Source organism: Phascolarctos cinereus, unplaced genomic scaffold (assembly GCF_003287225.1).
Source record: "Phascolarctos cinereus isolate Bilbo 61053 unplaced genomic scaffold, phaCin_HiC Scaffold_4;HRSCAF=312, whole genome shotgun sequence".
Lineage (NCBI taxonomy): Eukaryota > Metazoa > Chordata > Mammalia > Diprotodontia > Phascolarctidae > Phascolarctos > Phascolarctos cinereus.
Window position 1 is genome coordinate 627,731,609 of NW_027555847.1, and position 25,097 is coordinate 627,756,705.

A 25,097-nucleotide genomic window follows, 5' to 3' on the forward strand; every position below is an offset into this window, starting at 1 on the left:
TCCAAAGTCAGCTTTAGGAATACACAGTAAGTCTCAGAGCCAAGGCCACTGTGGTATGTAAAGGGCACCCGTAAAGCCCTCACAGGCAACTAAATCACTCAGTTGTTCCAATTCACCATGGGCTGCTCCATGGGTGCCAGTCCCATAGTTCCTGGGGCTCTTTTAATGAGCCGTAGAAAATATGAGCAAGGGAGATTTCCATGCTTGTCAGTTTCAATACTGGGTATATTAGATGACTTGAATCTCCACTTCACAGCCCTGGGGGTTAAGGAGGTTAGGAGGAAGCACCAGGGATGAGAATAGTGGAGGAGACATAAGGGAATATTGTTCAAGGACCTTCTGGTCTCACCAACATGCAAATTATTTAACCCATGGAAGGCACGGTGGTTTAAAGAGCCTGGGTCCAGGTACAGGCTTGGTACTTAATAACTTGGCGACCACTTTATTTCTCTGCATCTAGGTTTCAATGACTGTAAAATGGGGTAGCACTTGGCCTTTGGACTTGCCAGGCTTGCAGTGGGGAAGGAATGATAATTAGTCAGTCAGTAAACAAACATTTTGTGCCAGGCACTGTGCTAATCAGTGGGTTTACAAAGAAAGGCAAAAACAGGCCCTGCCCTCAAAAAGCTCACAGTCTAATGGGGCAGACAACATGTAAGTGACTAGGCACATATAGAGAATAAATTAAAGATAACCTCAGGGAGGAATGCACTAGCTTCTGGGGAGTTGGAAGGTGCAGAAGGTAGTCTACTGAGGCTGGGGAGCCATTCCATAAGGAATCATGGGCCATGTTCCCCACACCCCAAATTGAATTTGACCCAGGTCCTAAAACTCTTAACTGCGTATCTGCCTCTCATGTTCATTTGCACACAAGCATTTGTGCCTGGCCCTTCCTTTCCTATGAATTTTAGTTACTTTCATTTTCTTAGACCTAAAAGTTAAATGACTTGCCTAAAATCATACAGGAAATAAATGGAAGAAGCAGAATTCAAACCCAGATCCCCTGTCTCTAGAGCTAGGGCACTTCCCACTGTATCACTTTGTACCTAAGAGCCATGGAGATTGGCTTCCTATTTGCTGGCATTTCATGACATTGGAAATATGGCCAATTATACAAAGTATTCTTCTTTACCCACACTGCTGCCTGCCATCACAGCCCTAGGTTACTTTTGTCCTAGGCAGACACTTGCCTGGCCTAACCTAAGTCTCAGTTCCGGTGGTGAAAATGGTAATGACTGATGGTAAGGGCCTTGATTATAAAACCATAGATTTAGATCTGAAAGGAACTTCAGAAGCCAACAACTTCATTTTAAGAATAGGGAAACAGGCTCAGAAAGGTTAAGTGACTTGCCCAGACTCATACAGCCAACAAGGCTGAAATGGGATTTGAACCCAGGTTTCCCCTACTCCAAGTCTCATGCCCCAGAGACCATGCCATTCTATCCTTCTGAGGGAAGGGAATATTTAAATATTTCATTCTGCTTTGGTATCACAGGGCCTGAACTATAATAGGTACTTAATAAAAACTTGTTGATAGATTGATAATGATGATAAAAAAAAAGCCCTTCCAAAGAACTCCAATTTTATCTCTACTGATTTTCCAAGGTTCTCTCTAGTACTGCCGTACAAATTATTTGAAACTCTGATTATTACGGCTGATCTAGCACAGTGCCTGCCTATTTTTAGACAAAATTAATCATTTCCAAGAGCTATTTTTGGTTCAGATAATGTCCCAGCCACAGAGAACCTTCTTCATTAACTTCCAGGGAGAATGTAAACAAGGTTAGCTCTCTAGCTCAGCCAGTTCTCTATCCAGCTTTTTCATAAGGATATGTTTCTCTCCGTGAAATTTGGCTCTTCCTTTTGCTCTGAAACTGCGATACTTCATGTGCCACGAAGGCGGGTTTTAATGAACTGGAACAGTAAACGCTGAATCAAGAATTTCACTGACATTGCAGGATTTATTTTACATAGAACATGCCACTGAATTCTAACTTTTTGTCTCCCTATGCATGTCTCTGTGTGGATGTGTGTCTCTGTCTCTGTCTATTTGTATGTGTGTGTGTCTCTGTCTATCTCTGTGTGTCTGTATCTCTGTCTCTCTGTTTCTTTCTCTCTCACTAGCACCGGCTAGTGTCCCCATCTGTCAGTGGCCTGGTTTTTCATCAGATAATTATATGCCTTCCTGTGATTCCTGCCCACAACAGAAGCCTATCACTTTTAGGACATTTAGCATGATGTGCTGAACAATAGCATAATGAATTAGAGGCTGAAGATGTCAGGTTTGAATCCTAGGACAGTCACTATTATGTGTCCTTGGACAAGTCATTCCAGCTGTTAAGTACTCAGTTCCTCACCTATAGAACAAGGGATCAAGAAGCTAAACTGGCCTTCTTGCTATTCCTCATGTAGGACCTTCTATCTCCCACTTCCTCATCTTCGGCCATCTCTCGTGCCTGGATCACACTCTCTCCTCATTTCCATTTCTTAGGATCCCTGGTTTCCTTCAAGGTTCAGCTCAAATGCCATGTGTTCTTTTTCAAGAGGTCTTTCCTGATTCACCCAGGGTAGTGCCCCAACCCCCACAATTTTTTTGGCACATATTTTGGATTTATTTGTTGCATGCGGTCATTTTCAGTCATGTCCAACTCTTCATGACCCCATTTGGGGTTCTCTTGGCAAAGATACTGGAGTGGTTTGCCATTTCCTTCTCCAGCTCATCTTACAGATGAGGAAACTGAGGTAAACAGAGTTAAGTGACTTCCCTAGGGTCACACAGCTAGTAAGTATCTAAGGCCAGATTTGAATTCATGAAGATAAGTCTTCCTGACTCCAGATCCAACGCTCTATCCACTATGCCACCTAACTGCCCATGTATCTATCTATATGCATTCATTTTGTCTTACCAGATAGACTAAAACCCTTAAGGATTGTTGTTGTTCAGTCATGTCCAACTCTTGGTGACCTCATGGACCATAACATGCCAGGCTCTTCTATCTTCCCCTATCTACTTTACAGATTATCCTTTACTATCCTTTCCTATCTCCTTGGACAGACTAAAGTCTTCCAAGCTCATGTTTGTTTTTCCCATGACACTATCTATCCATCTCATCCTCTGCCTACCCAATATCCTTTTGCTTTCAGTATTTCCCAACATCAGGGTCTTCTCCAATGAGTCTTGTCTTCTCAGTATGTGGCCAAAGTATTTAAGGTGAATAATTTTGTCTCTCCAAGCCTCTTTAAGGAAAGATACTGTTTAATTATTGTCTGTGAGGCCCTAGAGCACAGCACAGTGCTTGGCACACAGTAGGTACTCAACAAATTTCACTTGATCAGTTGATCCATTGATAGTTGAGGCTCCTTCTAGCTCTAATATTTTTTGAAATCATGTGTAGTTTCATTTTTTTCAGGATGGTAGGGGAAAAGATGCATGGCCTCTTGGTCAAACAAACACAAATCCTGAGCAGGCAGCCATCTGCACAGAATGGATCATTTTCATATACCATCCTGTATGGCTCATTGGTGATTCGTAACTTGGAGAACAGGAATTCTCTAAGTCCTGTCCTTTTTCTGAGAGTGTAAGTTCCTCAGAGGTAAGGGTCACATCTTATAACTTTTTATATCCCCCACAATATTAGATTAGTAGATATCAATAAATGCTCAATAGAAACAGCATTGAACTCTGGACTGATGTCCCCAGCATCTCAGCTCTAATCCTAGCTACAAGGCCTGGGGCAAATCACTTTGTCTCTCTGAGCCTTATTTTCCTCATTCTTAAAATGGGGATAATATTATTTACTCTAACTGACTTACGGAGTTGTTGGGAAGACAGTTCTTTATAAATCTTAAAATGTTATATAAATGTGAGCTATTAGTACTGTTGTAGTCAGCTACATGGCAAGTGGATAGAGTGCTGGTGCCAGAATCAAGAAGACCTTAGACACTTACCAGCTGTGTGACCTGTTTTGCCTCAGTTTTCTTAATTGTAAAATGGGGATAATAATAGCACCTACCTCTCAGGGTTATTGTGAGGATCAAATGAAAGGATATTCGTAGAACTCAGCACAGTGTCTGCAATATAGTAGGCACTTAATAAATGCTTTTCCCCTTCTTTTCCCCTTCCTCGCTGATTAATTTATGAGACCCTAGGAAATAAATCCCTGAATAAATTTATCTTCCCATCAGACTCACTGAGAATCCAGGACTCCTTTTCATTACCAACAATGTCAATTCAATTCAATTCAACATATATTAAGTACCTGCTGGTGCCAGATACTGTACTAGATACTAGGGGCACAAAAACAAAGCCATCCCTGACATCAGGTGGTTGAGATTCTACCGAATAAAGATACTACAACTATGCTGAGAAGTAAATGCAAAGCATATGGAACGTAATTTCAAAAGATACAGAGTACTAACAACTGAGGGAATCTGGAAAGGTCTCATCTAAAAGAAGCATCTCCCAAGCCAAGTCTTGAAGAGTGCTAGGGATTCCAAAAGGCAGAAAGGTATGGAGGGAGAGAAAAGGCAGCTCAGAAGTGCAGTGGACAGAGTGCCTAGAGTCAGGAAGACCTGAGTTCAAATCCAGCTTCAGACACTTACTAGCTGTGTGACCCTGGGCAAATCACTTTACACAATATGCCTCAGTTTCCTCATCTGTAAAATGAGCTGGAAAAGGAAACAAACCACTCCATTATCTTTGCCAAGAAAACCCCAAATGGGGTCATGAAGAATCAGACACAACTGAACAACAAGAGTAAAAAATGGAGGAAGAGAATTCCAGGTGAAGGAGCAACATATACAAAGCCATGAAAGCAGGAAATAAACCATCATATGTAGGACTAGCTAGTAGAACAATTTGACTGAAGTGGAAAATACACGAATTACTTGGTTGGAATAGGGAATGAATGAAAATGGTTACCAGAGTTAAAACCCAATATAATTGAGGAGATGGTAATGCTTGGGCTACGCAAAACATCCCTAAGACTATTGCCATGTTCCAGAACTTATTTTTTTTCTAACAACCTTATGCCAAATGAGCTAAATGAAGATTGTGCTGAGGGGATGATGGACAGCCTCATGAAGGGCAAAATGTATCTGCTATCCACAAGCATGGAACCGTCTTCCTGACCCCATAAGAAAGACATTCACTTCTTCTCCTCTTTGCAAAGCAGTCAGCAAATAGGGTCAGCTTCCCTACCCCAACCCCAGAAACACATGACTTTCTTTCTGTGAGCCACCTTTACTACCACCAGCCCCACTAAACCATATCATCACTTTAGAATCAAAGGAAATCTTAAGAAGGCATTAAACCTAACCCCTTTGTTTTACAGATGGATGAAGTGAGAACTAGGGAGGTTACCCCCCACCATGTACTTTTCAATCCAGTGACAATAGCCTCCTAACTTTCACATTAATGAGATACTCCATCTCTTGGTTCTAGGTGCTTTCTCTGACTGTCTCCCAAACCTGGAATGTTCTCCTTCCTCATTTCTACCTACTGGCTTCTCTGACTTCCTTGAAGTCTCAACTAACATTCCATCTTCTACAGAAAGCCTTTCCCAACCCCCATTAATTCTAATGCCTGCTCTCTGCTAATTATTTCCTACATCTCTTGTATATAGCTCATTTGTACATATTTGTTTGTCTCCCCCATTAGACAGGGAGCTCCGTGAGGAAAGAGACTGTCTTTTGACTCTTTTCATATCCCTAGCACTTAGCACAATGCCTGGCACATAGTAGACATTTAATAAATGTTTACTGATTTATTGATTAACAGCTAGTAAGATCCAACTATGTCACTACCACTACGTACTCCCAACTCAATAAACTCCATTGGCTTCCTATAACATCTAGGATCAAATACAAAAGCCACTTTGGCATTCAAATGCCTTCATAACCCAGCCCTACCACCCTCAACCTCCGACTTTCTAGAATTCTTACACTTTATACTTTACCATGAACTCTTCTCTTTGATCCAGTGACACTGATCTTCTGGTTATTCCATGAACAAGACATTCATCTCTCCATTCCAGGCACTTTGTCTGTCTCTTACGCCTCTTCCTCCTCATCTCTACCTTCTTTCTTCTTTGGCTTCCTTCAAGCTCCAACTAAAATCCCACCTTCTACCAGAAGCCTTTAACAATCCCTCTTGATTCTAGTGCCTTTTCTCTGTTAATTATTTTCTATTTGTCCTGTATATAGCTTGTTTATACATAGTTGTTTGCATGTTATCTCCCCTATTAGAATGTTACTACCTCGAGTAATGAGATTTGTTTTTGTTTTTCTTTGTATCTTCCGTGCCTTAACGCAGTGCCTCGAATATAGAGGTGTTTAATAAATCTTACTGAATGACTAAGATGTGATTTAAATCCAGGTCTTCTGGATTTCAAATCCAACACTCTGCCCACTATGCTACTTTTCCTCTTTGATACTTTTCTTTCCATAACTATCCATCCTCCAGTCACCACTGCTATATTTTGCAAAAAAACTGGGGTATAAAGAAGGAAGGGCCTACTATGTGCCTGGTACCGTGCTAAGTGCTATACAAATACTACCTCATTTGATCCTCACAACAACTCTGGAAGGTAGGTATTACTATCATACCCATTTTTAAGTTGAGGCAGGCAAAAGTTAAGTGACTTGCTCAGGGTTCCAAAGTTATTGAGTGTCTGAAGCTAATCTGAACTCAGGTGTTCCTGACCCCAGGTCCAATGCTGTATCCCATGCACCACCTAGAAGTAAAATACAGGCTCTCTTCTCCTTAAGTAACCTCACATTTACTTATCTGTGTTTATGTGATACACTCTAAATTCCTTGAGGGCAGGACAATTTCATTTCTGTCTTATTATCCATATTGCTTGACATGTTCCCCAGCATAGCTTTTTGCCCATGGATCTGAAATCTCATCAATATGGGCACATTCCCTCCCACAGCATAGATCACACCCCATCTACATGTCCCATTTATGCCCCTACAAATGTTCCACAAGATCACTCAACATTCTGGGGGATTCCCTTTATTTCTCTTAGCACTGAATGTATACCAGTGGAGTACGTAGGCTGCTGATCAGCTATTCCTCATTCGTGCTGTGTGACTAACTGAGCTCCCTTTCTATACCTATATTTCTCTGACAAAAATATACATGTGTGCTTGCTAGATGTTCCCAAGTACACCTTAATTTCACCAAAAAAAAGTTTTTATTTTTAAATTTTAATTTAATCACATAATACACTCAGTATTAAATTATAGGTTGTTGTATTTGTCAATGTAATTTCTGTTTAAACCATCAAACATCCCATCAAATGCATCAATCTTTGGCATTAAAAAAAGAGTTGAGAACACCAGTCTTAATTATGTAGAGGTCTTTATCAGCCTAAAAAAGCGTATTTCCTAAATGGAAAATGGAAAATAAATAGCCCATAAAATGATGCAGCATGTTACTTTTATTACTGTTTTCCTCTGATAATAATGTAGCAAACTAATGTGACAGTAATCCAGCATTTATTAATAAAGAATTCAGAAGCTGGCATACAGCTAACAATGTTTTGGGTTTTTTTTAACTACCAACTATCAGAAACTCTTATGTTAGTTTATTCTTCATGGTCTAGTTTTAATTAAGGGATGAAGGTAGGCAAGTTAATTTCTTTAAACACGCAGAAGAACAGAACTATAAGTGTAGTGTAATAATGTGACTGATCAGCATTGTCTTGTGTTGGGCAAAAATAGTAAGTGGCCATTCAGGGGTTACACTGCAGAATGTAACTGTTTTAAGGAACTGTAAAAGCATAATCCCATAATGGCAAAGCATCTTCTCCAAATGCTACTTGATGAATCACATCCTAAATGATTTAATTGTAGACACATACAAAACTGCACAACAAAAGATTGTGTCTTCACCAAATGGGAAAATAATTTCACTAATTACCAACACCACTACTGAACGTGGACATTATGAATGGGTCAGTGGGCTGGATGGGTCAGTCCACTGCTAGCCTGGGTTTAGCAAGTTTTGTGCTGCTGAGTCATCTCCTCAAAAAGCATGGTGGCTGCCAGACTGGACTAAGCAGGTCATTCATTAATGGCCTAGCATCTCTGTTGGATGGATTAATTTTTAATGGGCAGCTGCAGACTTTCCTACTTTTAGCCACTGGTTTGACTGGCTCCTCCAGCAAGGGAATCATTGCCATTAGCTTAAGATAGGCAGATGCCTCTCCTCTTGGATCCCCTCAGAGCCGTTGCTCTGAAGTTTGTCATTTCCAAGTACAAGGTGGGAAAAGACCTATCCTCCCTTGTTTGACAATTTGGTCTTGGTTCAGAGATGGCTTCCCTCTGTGAAGAATTCCATCCACCCTTGTGATGATCACTCATTTGCCCTTCCCTTACTTCTGTTGGATCTGAGGGAGGCAGAGCTGTGCAGAGTCATCAGGATGACTCTCCCCTCCATAGTCATCTGAGTCCAGTGGCAAGACATCGATCAGGATGACTGATGATGGCCCAGGATGCAGTGGGAGACCTTGGCCTTTCTAAGGTAGGTCTTTCCCAGGTCTCCTTTTGTCTGAGGCAACATCCATTCAGTAATTAAAGGCTAGGTGGCAAGAATGGAGGCAAAAGAGAGCCTAGTTTGCCTTCACAAAAGACTCAATCTGGGAGGGGAAGACCCTCAGAGCTTCACTTGCAGTCACCACATCCCGTTCCTGATGTCCTTGGTCCTCTTTGAGAATGCAGGATCAATAACCATAACTTCTGTTGGGGTCTTCTCTGAATGAGTGGCTGATGACAAGGCATTGAAGCGTTCCGTAACCTGGAGCAGTTTCATTGCCTCACCTTTTCATACACAGTTGAGTACTGAAGCCTCAGAGCCTTCCAAAGATATAAAATATTTCCTTTTCTTCTAAAATAAAGACCTCACTTTTACATTGCAGTCTCTTTATGTCACTGTTTTTTTTTTCTTTGTCCCTTCTGACCTGTAGTTTTGCTGAATGCTATTTTATAGCTGTGGGGTAGCTAGATGGGGTAGTGAATACAGTCAGGAATCCAGCCTGACACTTGGCTGTGTGAGCCTGGGCAATTCACTTAATCCTGTTTGCCTTAGTTCCTTATTTATGAATGACCTGGAGAACAAAGTGGCAAACCACTCCAATATCTCTGCCAAGAAAACCCCAAATGTTTTCACAGAGAGTTGGACACAATTGGAAAATGATTCAAATTTTACACGTGTAACACGAAGTTATAGAATCATGTGTAAACTTTTTTTTTTGGTCCTTTGTATTCTGAGAAGTTCATGTGTTTTGATAATTAAACTCAAAATAAAAGGATTTTAATTTTTTGCAAACCAATTTAAATGAAACTTCAGTGTTCTGTAGAGCAAAAGTATATTTGTCATGAAAGTTCACAATGGTCTGAGGCTAAGCTTCAGATGCATCAGCTTATTGAAACACAGCTAAAGTCCACAAATTTGCATCTTTTGCTCTTATTGTTTTTTTTTCTCCTTTTCAAACACAAGGTGCCCCAAAACAGAACACATTATCTTTTCCCCCAAACCCTTCCTTCTTTCTGAATTCTCTTTTTCTTTTTTTTCCCACTTGATAGTATTTTATTTTTTCCAATTACATGTAAAAATAGTCTTCAACATTCACTTTTATGAGATTTTGAATTCCAATTTTTTCTCCCTCAGTCCCTTCCCTCTACCCTCCCCAAGATGCAAGAAATCTGATATAGGTTATACATGTACAATCATATTAAACATATTTCCACATTAATCATGTTGTGAAAGAATCAGAACAAAAGGGAAAATCCACAAGAAAGAAAAAAAAGAGAGAGAGAGAGAGAGGAAATAGTATGCTTCCATCTGTGTTCAGACTCCATAGTTCTTTCTCTGGATACGATAGCATTTTCCATCATGAATCTTTTGAGATTGTCTTAGATCATTGTATTGCTGAGAAGAGCTAAGTCTATCATACTTAACCCTCACACAGTGTTGCTGTTATTGTGTACATTGTTCTCCTGGTTCTGCTCACTTCACTCAGCATCAAACCATACAAGTCTTTCCAGGTTTTTCTGAAATCCACCTGCTCATCATTTCTTATAGAACAATAGCATTCCATTAAATTCATACACCTCAACTTGTTCAGCTATTGCCCGGTTGATGAGCATCCCCTCAATTTCCAATTCTTTGCTGCCACAAAAAGAGCTGCTATAAATATTTTTGAACATGTGCTTCCCAAATTTTCTATCATTGTTGAGAGCATCACCATCCTTTCAGTTACTCAGACTCTCAACCTCAGTTAATGTCATCCTTGATTCCTATCTCACTCACCTCACATAGCCAAACCATTGATAAATCTCGTTTTTACATTCATACCATCTCTGGTATATGCCCCTTTTCTCCACACACAGCTACCATCCCTGTTCAGTTCTTTATCACTTCATACCTAGACTATCGTGATAGTCTTTTCATTGGTCTCTCTGCCTCATACTCTACCCACTACAGTCTGGATTACTTACACTCTATTATCAAAATGATTTTCCTGAAACATAGATCTGCCCAAGTGAGCCTTTTGCTCAATAAACTCCAATGCCTCATTGTTACCTCCAGGATAGAATTTTCTGTTTGGCATTTAAATCTCTTCACGACCTGGCCTATTCCTTCCTTTTCATTCTTCTTACACTCTTCTCCCTTCAACAACTCTATGTTCTAGCCACACTATTCTTGAACAAAAACTCATCTCCACTCTCTATCCATTACTTAGCTCAATGGCTGGCACGTAATGGTTGCTTAATAAATTCTAGTTGACTGACTCTCTGAACATTTGCACTGGCTATCCCCAGTGATAAAAAATGTTCTCCTTCACCTCTGCCTCTTAATTTCCCTGACTTTTTTCAATGCTCAACTCAAATCCTACCTTCTGCAGTAAGCCTTTCCTAGAAATCCACCACCACCACCCATAACCTTTCCCTCCGAGATTACCTTTTATCATTCCACATACTCTGTATGTTATTTTCATGTTTGTCTCCCCCATTAAAATATGAATGCCTTAAGGGAGAGGATTGGATTTTTTTTCCTCTCTTTGTATCCCTAGCACTTAATACAGTGCCAAGCATATAGTAAACACTTAATAAATGCTTGTTGACTGACAGATTAACCAATCTACTGTAGACCTATGCTTACAAATTTTCCTTGAAAAAACCATGATACTCTCTGCTTTAAGGGAAACAGCTTTTCTATTAAAGAGTTAGGTTTTTTGTATCACTGCTTTGTCCTGATTCTCTTCCTATCTGATCACCCCTTCTCCATCTCCTTTGGTGTATTTTTATCCATATCATGCCCACTAGTAGTAGGTGGTCCCAAGACTCTGCCTTGGACTAGCTTCTCTTCTCCATCTACACTGTTTGACTTGATGATCTCATCAATACCCGTGGTTTCAAATATTATTGCAGATAAATCTCAGATCTACTCATCTAGCCCTAACCTTTCTCTTAGAGTCTAGTCAGTCTTGCATCTCCAACTACAATTTATACATCTCAAATTGTATGTCTCTTAGATATCTCAAACTCAATATGTTCAAAATTAAACTCATTATCTACCATCTCCCTTACTCCCTTCCCTCTACCCTCCCCAAGATGCAAGAAATCTGATATAGGCTATACATGCACAATCATATTAAATATATTTCCACATTAATCATATTGTGAAAGAATCAGAACAAAAGGGAAAATCCACAAGAAAGAAAAAAGAGAGAGAGAGAGAGAGAGAGGAAATAGTATGCTTCCATCTGTGTTCAGACTCCATAGTTCTTTCTCTGGATACGATAGCATTTTCCATTATGAGTCTTTTGAGATTGTCTTACATCATTGTATTGCTGAGAAGAGCTAAGTCTATCATACTTGATCCTCACACAGTGTTGCTGTTATTGTGTACAATGTTCTCCTGGTTCTGCTCACTTCACTCAGCATCAAACCATACAAGTCTTTCCAGGTTTTTCTGAAATCCACTTGCTCATCACCTCATACCTAGACTATTACAACAACCCACTGGTTGGTCTTCCTGCCACAAGTCTCTCCTCATTCTAATCCATCCTCCACTCAACTGTCAAATTGATCTTCCTAAAATGCAGATCTGACCACATCACCCTTCCCCCATTTAATCAACTCTAGTTGATAAACCAAGAGGGGAGAAGCTGTCTATTACTTCCAGGACCCAAATTAAAATACTATTTGACTTTCAAAGTACTTTGTAACCTGGCACCTCTCTGTCTTTCCAGTCTTCTTACACTTTACTTCCCTCCATATACTCTGTGATCCAATGACATTGGTCTCCCAGCTGTTCTTCAAACAGGACATGCCATCTCTCCATTACTGATTGTTTTCAATGTCTATGTCCCATGTCAGCAACACTCTCCCTCCTCATGTCTACCTGCTAACCATCCTGGCTTATTTCCAGTGTCAGCTAAAGTCCTACCTAAAGTCTTTTCCAGTTCTTTTTATTTTATGGCCTCCCTTCTGAAAATACTCCCAATTTATATTGTATAGATTTGTTTGTGCAGAATTGTTTCTTGTCCCTCACTGTGAGCTACTTGAGAGTAGGGACAGCTTGTTTATTGCCTTTATTTGTATCTTCAATGCTTAATACAGTGGTTGGCACAGAGTAGGTGTTCTGGAAGTGCTAGTTGACTGAGTGAATTAGCAAAAAGTGGATCATAACAGCTAAGGAGGCCTGAGGACTGTCTCTTGTCCTGGGACCTTCACGACATTTGGGTGTCAACAACCTTGAGGTCAAAGAGTTATTTTATTTCTATTTGGCCAAGTGGTCTGCCTGGTAAAGTTTTCTTAAAATGATTTCTCTTTCACCTTCCCTGAATAATTTGAAAATGGTATGAGTACATCCTGTTTCTCAACACTCAGCATTTGTTTCATAACGTGAAGTCAGGAAGAAAAGGTGCCAAAACATTCCTGAAGGTTATAATCATAGAAGAACAAATTCTGATGTTCCCACACTCTGATGTTTAAAGGGATGTGAGGTTTTCATTCAGCTTCCCAAGGGGATCACTGCAAAACCATATAGGCTGGGAGCCGACTCCACCTTTTCATATTGTCCATTGGCCCTTAGGGAATGCTTTGGGAGCAATCCCAGGCAAACAGTTTGAAAGACCAGGATATTCTATTTTAAAATGCAATCATAAGCGCCACTATTAATAAGCACTTTCTGTCTTCAAAGCATTTTGCAATCACAGCTTAAATGAATTCTCACAACCCCTTGAGAAGAAGGTAAGTTTTATGATGCTTTCTTTCAGATGAGGAAACTGAGGTAAGCAGACTCTGAGATAGTCTCTCAATCATGGAAGGAGCCTTAGCACTCTGTCTCTACAAAGACCATGTCTACCTCATGCCAAAGCAACTGCTGGCATTTTTAAATGTGCTGATGGACTCCTACCATCCTCCCCTTTAAGTATTTCCCCAAAGAGTTTGGATTTTTCACTTTTCAACAAGAGGTATGATGGCTGTCTTCAAGAATTTGAGGGATATCATATGGAAGGAGAATTAGATTTGCTATGGTGGACCCCTCCCCCCCCCCGAGAAATGAATGAAAGTTTCAGAAGGAAAGATTTAGTCTTGCTGAATGGAACACTTCACAACAAATTAGTGCCATATGAATATAGAATGGGCTGCCTCAGGACATAGTAGCTTTCTCTTCAATGGCTAAGTGTCCACTTGTGAGGCCCATTCTAGAGGGGATTCTTGGTCAGATAGAAGTTGGAATATAGCCTCTGAAGTCCCTCTTTTCCAATTCTGAGATCCCATGATTCTGTTTTTCCAAACTGGTAATAGGAGCATAGAATTTTATAGTTGGAAAGAATCTCATTGAACCTCAATGAACCTGGAATAAACCTTAGAGATTAGCTAATCCAGGTGTCCTTAACCTTCCTAGTGCCAATGACCCCTTAGCTAGTTTAGTGAAGCCCATAGAGCCCTTCTCAGCATAATGATCTTAAAATGCATAAAACAAAATACATAGGATTACAAAGGAAACCAACCATATTAAGATGCAATTAGCAAAATTTAAAACAAAAAAGTTTATGGACACCAAGATGACTTAATTCAATAGCCTTCATTTTAGAGAAGAGGAAATTGAAGTCTAGGAATGTAAAATGAATTGCTCATCACCATATGGGAAATAAAGGACTCAGATATTCTGAATCAGAGTTAACTCAGGTATTCTGGCAGTAGACAGAATATTGGACCTAAAGGCAAGACCTGAGTCCAAATCACTTAACCTCTGTTTGCTTCAGTTTCCTAATCTGTAAAATGGAGATAATACTATCATCTACCTCCTAGTGGTTTTGTGAGGTTCAAATGAGATGGTATTTGTACAGCACTTAACACAGTGCCTGACACTTAGTTAGAAATGCTCATTGTTATTATTATTATTTGACTCCAAATCCAGTCCTCTTTCTACTGCTCAATTTCATCATCTGGTTATGACTTGAAAAGCCTCCTAGTGGTCTAGGTTTTTCATCCACGACTCTCCCTAGCTGGGTTTATTTCTTTTCCCAATAACCTATGATTTCATCAGTGCAGAGATCTGTCAAGGAACTCTCACTACCAATGGTCTGCATATTATAGTCTTAAAGCATTTCCTGGGGTATTAAGAAGTGAAATGACTTTCCCAGGGTCACATAGTATGTATGTGTCAGAGGCAAAATTGACCTAAGGCCAGGTCTTTATTCCCCTCCTCATACTATGGAGTCAGCAATGAAAAATCACAATATCCTAGAAGTTGGTAGTAACCCAAGCTCTTGGACTGGGTCAGAGAAAATGGAGCCCAAAGTAGAATCCAGTGAAGAGGAGGGGTCCTTCTTAGTAAAAGTACTCTGGAAGCTTGTACAAGCTAAGGAAGTGATTTTCCAATATGAAGTATAGGGAAAAGTCTCAAAGGATAACCATAGAATTGGAGTGATCATTTATTCAAAGTCCCTCTTGTAATATTTGAGGAATTTGATGTCCATAATGGTTGTGTACATTACAGGATGTGAGAAGCAGAGCTAGAAATTCAAATCTAGGTCCCCTGCTTCCAAATTCAGTGTTCTTTCTGCTATGCTATACCAGCCATATCCCATGTGTCTTCCCACCTTTGGAACAGGTCCACTTTACAGGCTTTCTGAATCCCACCCTAGTAGAAGCAAATCTAATGCACTAGAGATGTCAGGCAGGCAGGCAGGCAGATTTCCTGAGAACACATCCTGTTCTACTTCTGTACTGCTCAAAATCTTTATCCTGTCATTCAAGACCCTCCAAAATCTGATGCAGCCCAGCCATGGTAATGTGCAGACTAACAGAAAAGGCACTGGGTTGACAGCCAGATGACCTGAAGTCTGTCTGACCTTAAGCAGCTTCTTTAGGCTTCTGTGTTTTCATCTGTTAAAATGTTAGACTAGATCAGGGTTGGGGAATCTGCAACCTCGAGGTCACATATGGTCTTCTAGGTCCTCAAGTGCAGCCCTTTGACTGAATCCAAACTTCAGTTCCCTACCCCAGACCAGATGATTTCTAAAGTGTTTTGTAGTTCTATATCCTATGATCAAAATAGATGAGTAAATGATATAGAAGTTCTATGATCTTCTATTATTTCTCTTCCTGCATTTTATTCTGTAACAAAACTGGATCAATGATTATCCATGCTCCTTTTTCCCCTTTGAGTTTTATTACCTCTTGCCTCCAGGCTTTAACTTATGCTACCTACCTTTCTATCAACTTGGTGATATCATGGATAGAGCTCTGGGCCTGTAGTCTGGAAGACCTGAGCTCAAATCTGGCCTTCGATACTTACTAGCTCTGTGACCCTGCACAACTCAACATCTTTCTGCCTCAGTTCCCTCATTGTAATATAAGGATAATAACAGCACCTACCTCCCACATTTGGTGTAAGGATCAAATGGTGCCTGGCACATAGTAGGTGCTATAAAAATGATTTGTTTTCAGTCATTTTTCAGAAATGTCTGGGTCTTCATGACCCCTTTTGGGGTTTTCTTGGAAAAGATACCAGCGTAGTTTGCCATTTCCTTCGAGCTCATTTTACAGATGAGGAAAGCAAATCAAACAGGGTTAAGTGACTTACCCAGGGTCACATAGCTATTAAGTGTCTGAGGCTAGATTTAAACTCAGGAAATGAGTCTTCCTGACTCCAGGCTCGGCCCTCTATCTGCTGTGCCACCTAGCTGCCCGAATAAAAATGCTATCTATTTTTACTACTACTACACCACCACTGCTTGAATTCCTACACATCATATAAAGTCCAACTCAAATTCTACCTCCTCCAGAAAGCCCTCTTTAAACTTCCCAGTCAGTAAAAATCATATACCTCTTTGAATATCATATAATACTTTGCTTTTCAATGACATTGTATTATTGTTTTTATTTGACCTTTTTTGTAAACATACTATTTCCCACTCACTAGAATTCAGGCTCTCTGACATTGGCAACCATGTGCTCTGTAAATGTTCGGTCCTCCTCAGAGGGAGAGTGCTTTGCTCCCATTAGGCACTCAATAAGTGTTTGTTGAATTGAACTGAAATATTAAAAAATCACAAGGCTCAGTCCTTGACCTCACAGATCTTGCCTTCCTTCTGAAGAAAGCTGAGAGACTTGCAATCTACAAGAGTATCACTTTAAACAGGGTTGATACTAAGGCCACACATTCATTTCAGGGTCCCTAAAGTCACTTGTTTGCCACTGAAAAGGGAAGTAAGATTGAGAAACAGACCAAGCAGACTTTTTTTTTTTGGAGAAGAAAGAGGCAGCAGAGAAATAGAGAGATCTGAATCCCCAAAACTCATTCAAATCCACTCAGATTAGGCATATCCTAGGCATCAGGGTAAATAGCTTGCTCCAAAACAAAATTACCTTAATTGAGTTGGAATGATACAGACATACCTAGTAGCAGGCATGCACAGAAAGCCAGCAAATGAGATACACTTGGACTTCCCTAAAGAATGCAGTCATTGCAAAAGTCCTCGAGAGGATCTAAGCAGATCCAAAAGGATTAAGAATAAAAGCTACACATTAAGAAAAAACCTTTAGTAGTGGTTACTCAAAAAGAGATCTGGGAGCAAGCTGGGCAGAGCTTTTAGTGATAATGCAGCAATAGAACCAGCCTGTCACTAAAGTACTGAGGACTTACACTGGGAGTTGCAGGAACCCAGACAACAGTGGGACCGTGTTGGAAGATGGTGGCAGGTGTGCAAGCAGGAAACACAGCAGATGCTGGCCTATGGGTGAGTACAGTCTCCAGAGGGGAGAAGTAGGCCAGATCACATCAAAGTTTCTAAGACCCACAAAGTTCCATGAATTTTCAGAGATTGGGACTGAATTTTAGGGTGAGGAAGAAGTGGGAAATAACACTCACCAGATGGGGGGAGGGGAAAGAAATAAGTACCTGCTACATGCCAGATACTGTACTAAGCACATTTTATGAATATTATCTCATTTGAACCTTACAACAACCCTTTCAGGAATGTACCATTATAATCCAAGTTTTACACTCAAGGAAACTGAGGAAAACAGAGGTTAAATGACTTGCCCAGGGTCACACAGCTAGTTAGTGTCTGAAGCTAGATTTGAACTGAGATCTTCTTAACTCTAAGCTCTATCTACTGTGCCACCAAGCTGTCTAGAAGATGAGATATAACTATTCCTTTGCTAACTGGGCTGGGATATTAGTCCCTTCTCTGTTCTTCAGATGTCTTTGGATGAGCATATTCAATTATTAAGCACTTGTTCTTATCTTAGTCCTTTCAAGCAAAATGAAACCTTTGTAGAATAGGTCTTGTGCCTAGGGTGCACAAACCTAAAAGGGGGTTCTTGAACTTGGATGGGAAAAACACATTTTTAACTTCACTGATTCGTTCTTGAAATTTAGCATTTCCTTAAATGATTTAAAAACATTATTCTGAGAAGGGGTTCAACACACTGCCAAAGGGATCTAAGACGCACGAAAAATTTTAAAAACCTCTGTCCCACAGGAAAGTGAGAAATAAGCCCAACATTCCCAGGGGTTTCCCCAAATGGGAACAAATCAAGCTGTAGAGATCATTGCGATGGAAAGCCCATGAGATGGATGCTACTGTGTGAGTCCAGAGCTAGTGCCATACCACGGCCATGGGTATCACCTGATTCCATTTCGAGATGGACTGATGTCTTCATATTCTAGTACCAGCCTTGGAAATTGTCCCATTCTACTGGGGCGAGAATGAAACATTATGTGTGAAGTCAGAGAACACGTCATAGGACTTAAAGCTAGATGGAACTTCATTCAACAAGTATTTCTTTTTTGGGGGGGGTTAGGCAATGGGGTTAAGTGACTTGCCCAGGGTCACACAGCTAGTAAGCATTATGTATCAGAGGCTGCATTTGAACTCAGGTCCTCCTGAATCCAGGGCTGGCACTCCATCCACTGTGCCACCTAGCTGCTCCTCAACAAGTATTTCTTAAACACCTACTCAGTGCTGGGTGCTGGGTCAGATGATACTAAAGAGTGTGCCCTCAAAGGACTTACTTTCTACTAGAGGAAAAAAAATGTTTTTCTCTAAGTAGGTATAAAGTATACACAAAGTAATTTCCTGAAGGAGGGCACTAGCATTAGATCGTGAGTGCCTTGAGAGAGGGGACTGTTGTTTGCCTTTCTTTGTAATTCCAGAGCTTAGCACAGTGCCTGATATATAGTAGGTGCTCAATGTATGTTTGTTGACTGACTGACTAGTACCTGGAAAGATCCAAATAGACCATGAGTAGGAGATGGCACCTCATCTAAGCCTTGAAGTAAGCCAAAAATTCTAAGAAAAGATGAGGAGGGAGTATTTTCTAGGCATGGTCTACATTCAATGGAGGGATATACAATGTCACATACTGGGATCAGGAAGCAGGCCAGTTTGGTAAACACACAGTTCATCATGGAGAGTAATGTGGAATAGGAATAGAAACATAGATTGGAGCCAGACTATGAAGGACCCCAAATATCTGTCTGGGAAGTTTGTATTTTGTCCTAAAGGTAAAAAGTTGTCACTCGGACTTCATGATGAGGTAAATATTGTGGTCCGATCTGTGTTTTAGGAATACCAATTGGCAATGGCATGGAGAGTGGATTGGATGGGATAGACTTAAGGTAGGAAGATCAATTAGAGGGAATGTAATAGTTCAGATCCAAAATGATGAGAGTCTAAATTAGGGTGGCTAGAGTAGGAATGGGCAACTAGGTGAAAAAGTGGATAGAATGCCAGACCTGGAGTCAGAAAGACTCATCTTTGATGAGTCTGAACTTGTGAGTTCAAATCCAGCCTCAGACATTTACTACCTGTGTGACTCTGTGCAAGTCACTTAATTCTATTTGCCTTAGTTTCCTCATCTATAAAATGATCAGGAGAAGGAAATGGCAAACCACTCCAGTATCTTTGCCAAGAAAACCCCAAATGGGGTCACAAAGAATCAGACGTGACTGAAAACAGACTGAACTGAGAGAAGGAAGAGAAAGAAGGGGGAAAATGTAAAATATGTTGAGGTAGAATCAACAAGAGTTGGCAACTGAAAGATATGAAAGATGAGAGAGAGGAGGCAAAGGTAATTCTGAAGCTATAAACCTGAATGACTGAAAGGATCATGATGCCTTCCACAGAAACAGAAAAGCCAGGAAAAGAGGATAGTTATGGGGGAAGAAGGAGATAATGAGATATGCTGAGTTCAAGATGCCCAGTGACCAGCTAGTCAAATATCCAAAGCTTAGAGATCATGTAGTCCAAGAATCTCATGAACAAATAAGGAAACTAAAGCCCAGAGAGGGGAAGTAAGTTGCCAAAGGACATACCACTAGCAAATAGTAGAGTTGGCAGCCAATTCCTGATGAATTCCACAAATATTTATTAAACCCCTATGTGCAAGGCACTATGCTAGGCAAAAAGAACACAAAGCCTCGGGGGGGGGGGGAGCAATCTCTGACTTCAAGGACATTGTGCAAAGGCCCAAACAGAGTCAGGTTGAGATCAAAGAGTAGTTAGAAGACCAGTCCAGCCAGAACAGGGAATGTACAAATTTCACCTCTCACCTGAATTATTGCAATGGCTTCATAATTGATCATCCTGCTGCCAAGCTCTCCCCTCTCCAATCCATCCCCTGAATAGCTGCCAAAGTAGCCTTCCTGAAGCACAGGTCTGGCCACATCCCTTCCATGTTCCAGAATTATTGACAGCTGTCTATTGCTTCTAACACTAGATGCCAAGTCCTTAGTTTGGTATTGAAAGCCCTTTGCAGACTAGTTCAGGCCAGTCTTTGTGAGCTGCTTTCATAGTACTCTTCATGTTCCAATTAAACTGGCCTCTTGCTGCTCCTCAGCTCAGTATTTATTCTATTTCCCACCTCCGCATCTTTGCACAGATTGTCCGCTAGGCTTGGAACACACACCTTCATCCCCTCTAGCTCCTGGAATTTTTCACTTCAAGTTTTCCCCTGGATTCTACCTCCTCCAAATAGCTTTTCTTGATCCCACCTCCTGTTACTGTTCTCTCTGTCCTCTGTTGTATCCTGCCCACAGGATATAAGCTTTTTGATGGTAGGGACCGTTTTTTATTTTATCTTTGTGTTCTTATCACAGCACAGTACCAAACACAGAGAAGGCACTTAAAATGATTTCTTTTTTTATTGTTATCGTATCCCTAGCTCCTAGCACAATGCACATAGTAGACACCTAATAGGCTTGTCAGTTGATTAATAAATGTCAAAAAAAGAAATCTATTATGGACAGGGACTATACAAATGGTTTCATTGTTATAGAAGTCTCCTAGATGAGGATGTTGAATGAATAAGTAATATAAAAGAAGTAGAGAAATGTGAGCTAGGTCATGGGGGGTTTTAAACGGTATGCCAGTGGTTTTGTGTTTTATCCTAGAGACAATAAGGAGCAACTAGAGATTTTTAATAGGGAGGGAAGGAAGGAAGGAAAGGAGAAAAGAGGGAAGGAAGGAAAGAAGGAAGGAAGGAAGAAGGAAGGAAGGAAGGAAGGAAAGGAAGGAAGGAAGGAAGGAAGGAAGGAAGGAAGGAAGGAAGGAAGGAAGGAAGGAAGGAAGGAAGGAAGAAGAAAAGGGAGGAAGAAAAGGAGCAAGGGAGAAAGGAAGAAAGGAAAAAGGAGAGGAACGAAGGAGGGAGAGAGGGGAAAAGGGAAGGAAGGAGGAAAGGAAGAAAGGAAAGAAGTATTTATCAAGCATCCACTTTGTGTCAGGCACTATACTAAGTGCTTTATAATTATTTTCTCATTTGATCCTCGCAAGAATCCTGAGAGATATGTGCTATTATTACCCTCATTTTACCATTGACAAATCTGAGGCAGACAGAGGTTAAGTGATTTGCCCAAGATCACACAGTTAGTATTTAAGGTCACATTTGAACTCTGTTCTTGAGACCAGGCCCAGAACTCTTTCTACTGTTTCACCAAATGCACTAGGGAGCTAATGTAGCTCTTAGACATATTAATTAGGGGACTACCTGAAGGGTAGACTGGAGAGAAAAGAGACTAGAGATAAGAAAAACAATCAGGAAGCTATTATAATAGTCTAGTAGACATATGAATAAGAGGAGACATGTACAAGATGTTGTGGAGGTCAAATCAATAATGCTTGGCACCTGAACGTATACAGGTAGTAATGGCATGGGGGGAGAGCAGAGCAGAGAGAAGAATAAAGGAACATTATGAGGTTGAAAACCTAAATTAATGGAAAGATGGTGGTACCCACAAGGAAATGGAAAAGTTTGAGTAAGTGATAGGTTTGGAGAGAAATCTAATGACATCTAAAAATGTCTAACAAGTAACTGGTGATATATATAGAACTGAGACTCAGGAAAGAATTTAGAGCTGAGAGTCATGCATATATACTCTTGGAAGTCACCTGCATAGAGATGATATTTGAACCAAGGAGAGCTGATGTGGGTACCAATAAAGATAATACAGAGAGAAAAGAAAAGACAGATGGAATGTTGAAGGATTACTGATGTCATTCAGCAAAGGAGATTGAGAAAGGGCTGACTCCAAATCCAGTGATATTTCTACTCTACTCTGATGTTCAATAAATTTCAACGATTAGTTGATTGCTGGTTTATGACACTGAGGTGGCAGTGGGAGATGTATTGAAGATGTTGAATAATTTTCAAAACAGTTTAATAACAGAAGTGATAAAAATGAGTTTCAGAAAGGCTGGGTAATTTGTTTATATTCATCACATAGCTAGTTCATGGCAAAGATAGGACTGGAGGCCTATGTCCCTTGATTCTCAGTCCATTTCTTCCATAATACCAACCTAGTTCTGTTTAAAAAGTGCCTGACCTAGATACAAAGAGAGATTTTACAAGAAAATTAAAAGAACATGGAACATATTATTTCTCAGACTTAGGGCTAAGTGAATAATTTATGACTAAACAAGAGATAGAGAACAAAGTTAGGTGCAAAATGAATAATTTTGATTACCTGAAATTAAAAAGTTTTTGTACAAATACAACAAATGTAGCCAAGATCAGGAAGAAAGCAGAAAATCAGGAAAATAATTTTAATAGACAGTTTATCAGATAAAGGTCTCACATCTAAAATATGTAAAGAATTTTGTCAAATCTATAAGAACATGAGTCATTCTCCAATTGATAATTGGTCAAAGGATATAAACAAGCAGTTTTCCAGTGAAAAAATCAAAACAACTTATAGACATATGAAAAAATACTCTAAATCATTATTGATCAGAGAAATGAAAATCGAAACAACCTTGAGATACCATTTTACACCACCCAGATAGGCTAACATGATAGAAGGGGAAAGTGACAAATATTGGAGGGGATGTAGAAAAATTGGGACATGACATTCATCGTTGGTGGAATTGTGAAATGATCCAATCATTTTGCAGAGCAATCTGGACTTAAGCCCAAAGAGTTATTAAACTACTTATACCCTTTGACCCAGCAATACCACTACTTGTTCTATTTCTGAAGATAATTAGACAAAAAGAAAGAGAACCTATATGTTCTAAAAATATTTATAGCAGCTTTCTTTGTGCTGGCAAAGAACTGGAAATTGCAGTGATACCCATCAATTGGGGGATGGCTGAACAAGTTGTGGTAAACAATTGTAATGGATTACTACTATGCTAAGAAATGATGAGCTCAATGGTTTTAGAAAAAACATGGAAGGATTTGTACAAAATAAGGACAAGAGAAATTAGTAGAACCAAGAGAACATTGTATAAAGTAACAGCAATATTGGGGGGGGAGGGTTGTTTGGTTTTGTTTTTTGGCAATTGGGGTTAAGTGACTTGCCCAGAGTCACACAGCTAGTGTCAAGTGTTTGGTCTGAGGCTGGATTTGAACTCAGATCCTCCTGACTTCAGGGCCAGTGCTCTATCCACTGCGCCACCTAGCTGCCCCCAGCAACATTGTTTTAATAACAACTTTGAGCGAATAAGTTATTTTGACTATTGAAAATACACAAATTAAAAATAAAGGACATATGAAGAAAGATGTTATTTGCATCCAGAGAAAGAACTGATAAATAGAAATGTGTGTGTGTGTGTGTGTGTGTGTGTGTGTGTGTGTATATATATATATATATATATATATATATATATATATATAATTTTACATATATGTGTGTGTGTATATACATACCTATGTGTGTGTGTCTAATGGTAGCCATCTATAGGGCAAGGGGGAGAAAAAAAGAAATGTATATGATAGTTTTGTTGTATTTGAAAGGAATAGCACGTTGTGCATAGCAGATTTGCAGTTTCACTTGCAATCATCTTTTTTATTGTACTATGTTATGGAAATGCTTGTTTTATGCCATAAATTACACACTAAATTTTAAAAAGTAAAAGTTCAGTTATGCTTTTGTTATCACAATTAATGTCAACAAAAATCCCAAACACACATCTGAGGACAGAAAATTTAGTAGACTTTGAAGAAAACTTCCTAAAATCCAACAATAATTCTATTTTTAAAAACTAGGGCTAACTCTAGGCAGAACATAAGCCAGGTACATACAGAAATCTCCTTTTCCTGTTGGAAAACATGAGTTAGAGAAGCAGGAAATAAGGAAGAGCTAAAGAAATGAGCTTCATGGCCTTCACATAACCAACTCATCATTTCTGATCCTACTCTGCTTCTCCCAGCTTCTTGTCCCACAAGGACCAGGAAGCATGAAAAGGAAGGGAGAGAAGTTCTCATCATCTCATATAGAAACAATCACCTACCTCCTTGTTAATTATTTCATGGATTGAACAGGTGCTTGCATATAGATTCTTCTTTGTTAAAGCTCCTCAACATTCCATATGTGTCAAAAGACAGTACTTAGTCATTGTGACTTCAAAGACACATATATACATGTGGGCATAGGCACACCCGTCCTGGAGGAGGATTATGGAACCGTTGAGAGTCAGAGGACCTAGGTTCAAGTTCCAGCTTACAGTACTTGCACCATCTTGGACAAACGACTTAACCTCTCTGGCCTCAATACCTTCATTTGTAAGATGACGAAGTTGAACTAGATGACGTTCTAAAGTACCTTTGAATTCTAAATCTGTGATCCCATCATGCTGCCATATGTGAACTATGTTTCCGTATGGATATCCATATGAGCACATACTATAAATACACAAACTTTGTTATACATACATAGGTATGTATGAGCATTCATGTGTGCATTCATGCACATGTATGCAAACTACATGTACACACATAGACACATATACATAGAGATAATCTCTTTAAATTACATTATATCTAATATCTATATGTGTATTTAGATTTAGACATAGACCTCCTATATATACATCTACATAAAGATGGTATAGTTTGTTCCCCCAAAAGAATATGAGTTCCTTGGGAGCAGAGATTGCTTTACCTTTGTCTTTGCTTTCCTAGATTCCCCAGTTTTCATCTGTTGTTAGGTTTAACTGCTAAGAATTCAATCTTCAGTGTCCATTAAGAGTGCAATTGAAAAATAGCCTTCAGACTGCTTATTAGTGAGGCACATAGTAGGCACTAATAAACGTTTTTTTTCTTTTGATAATGACCAGACATCC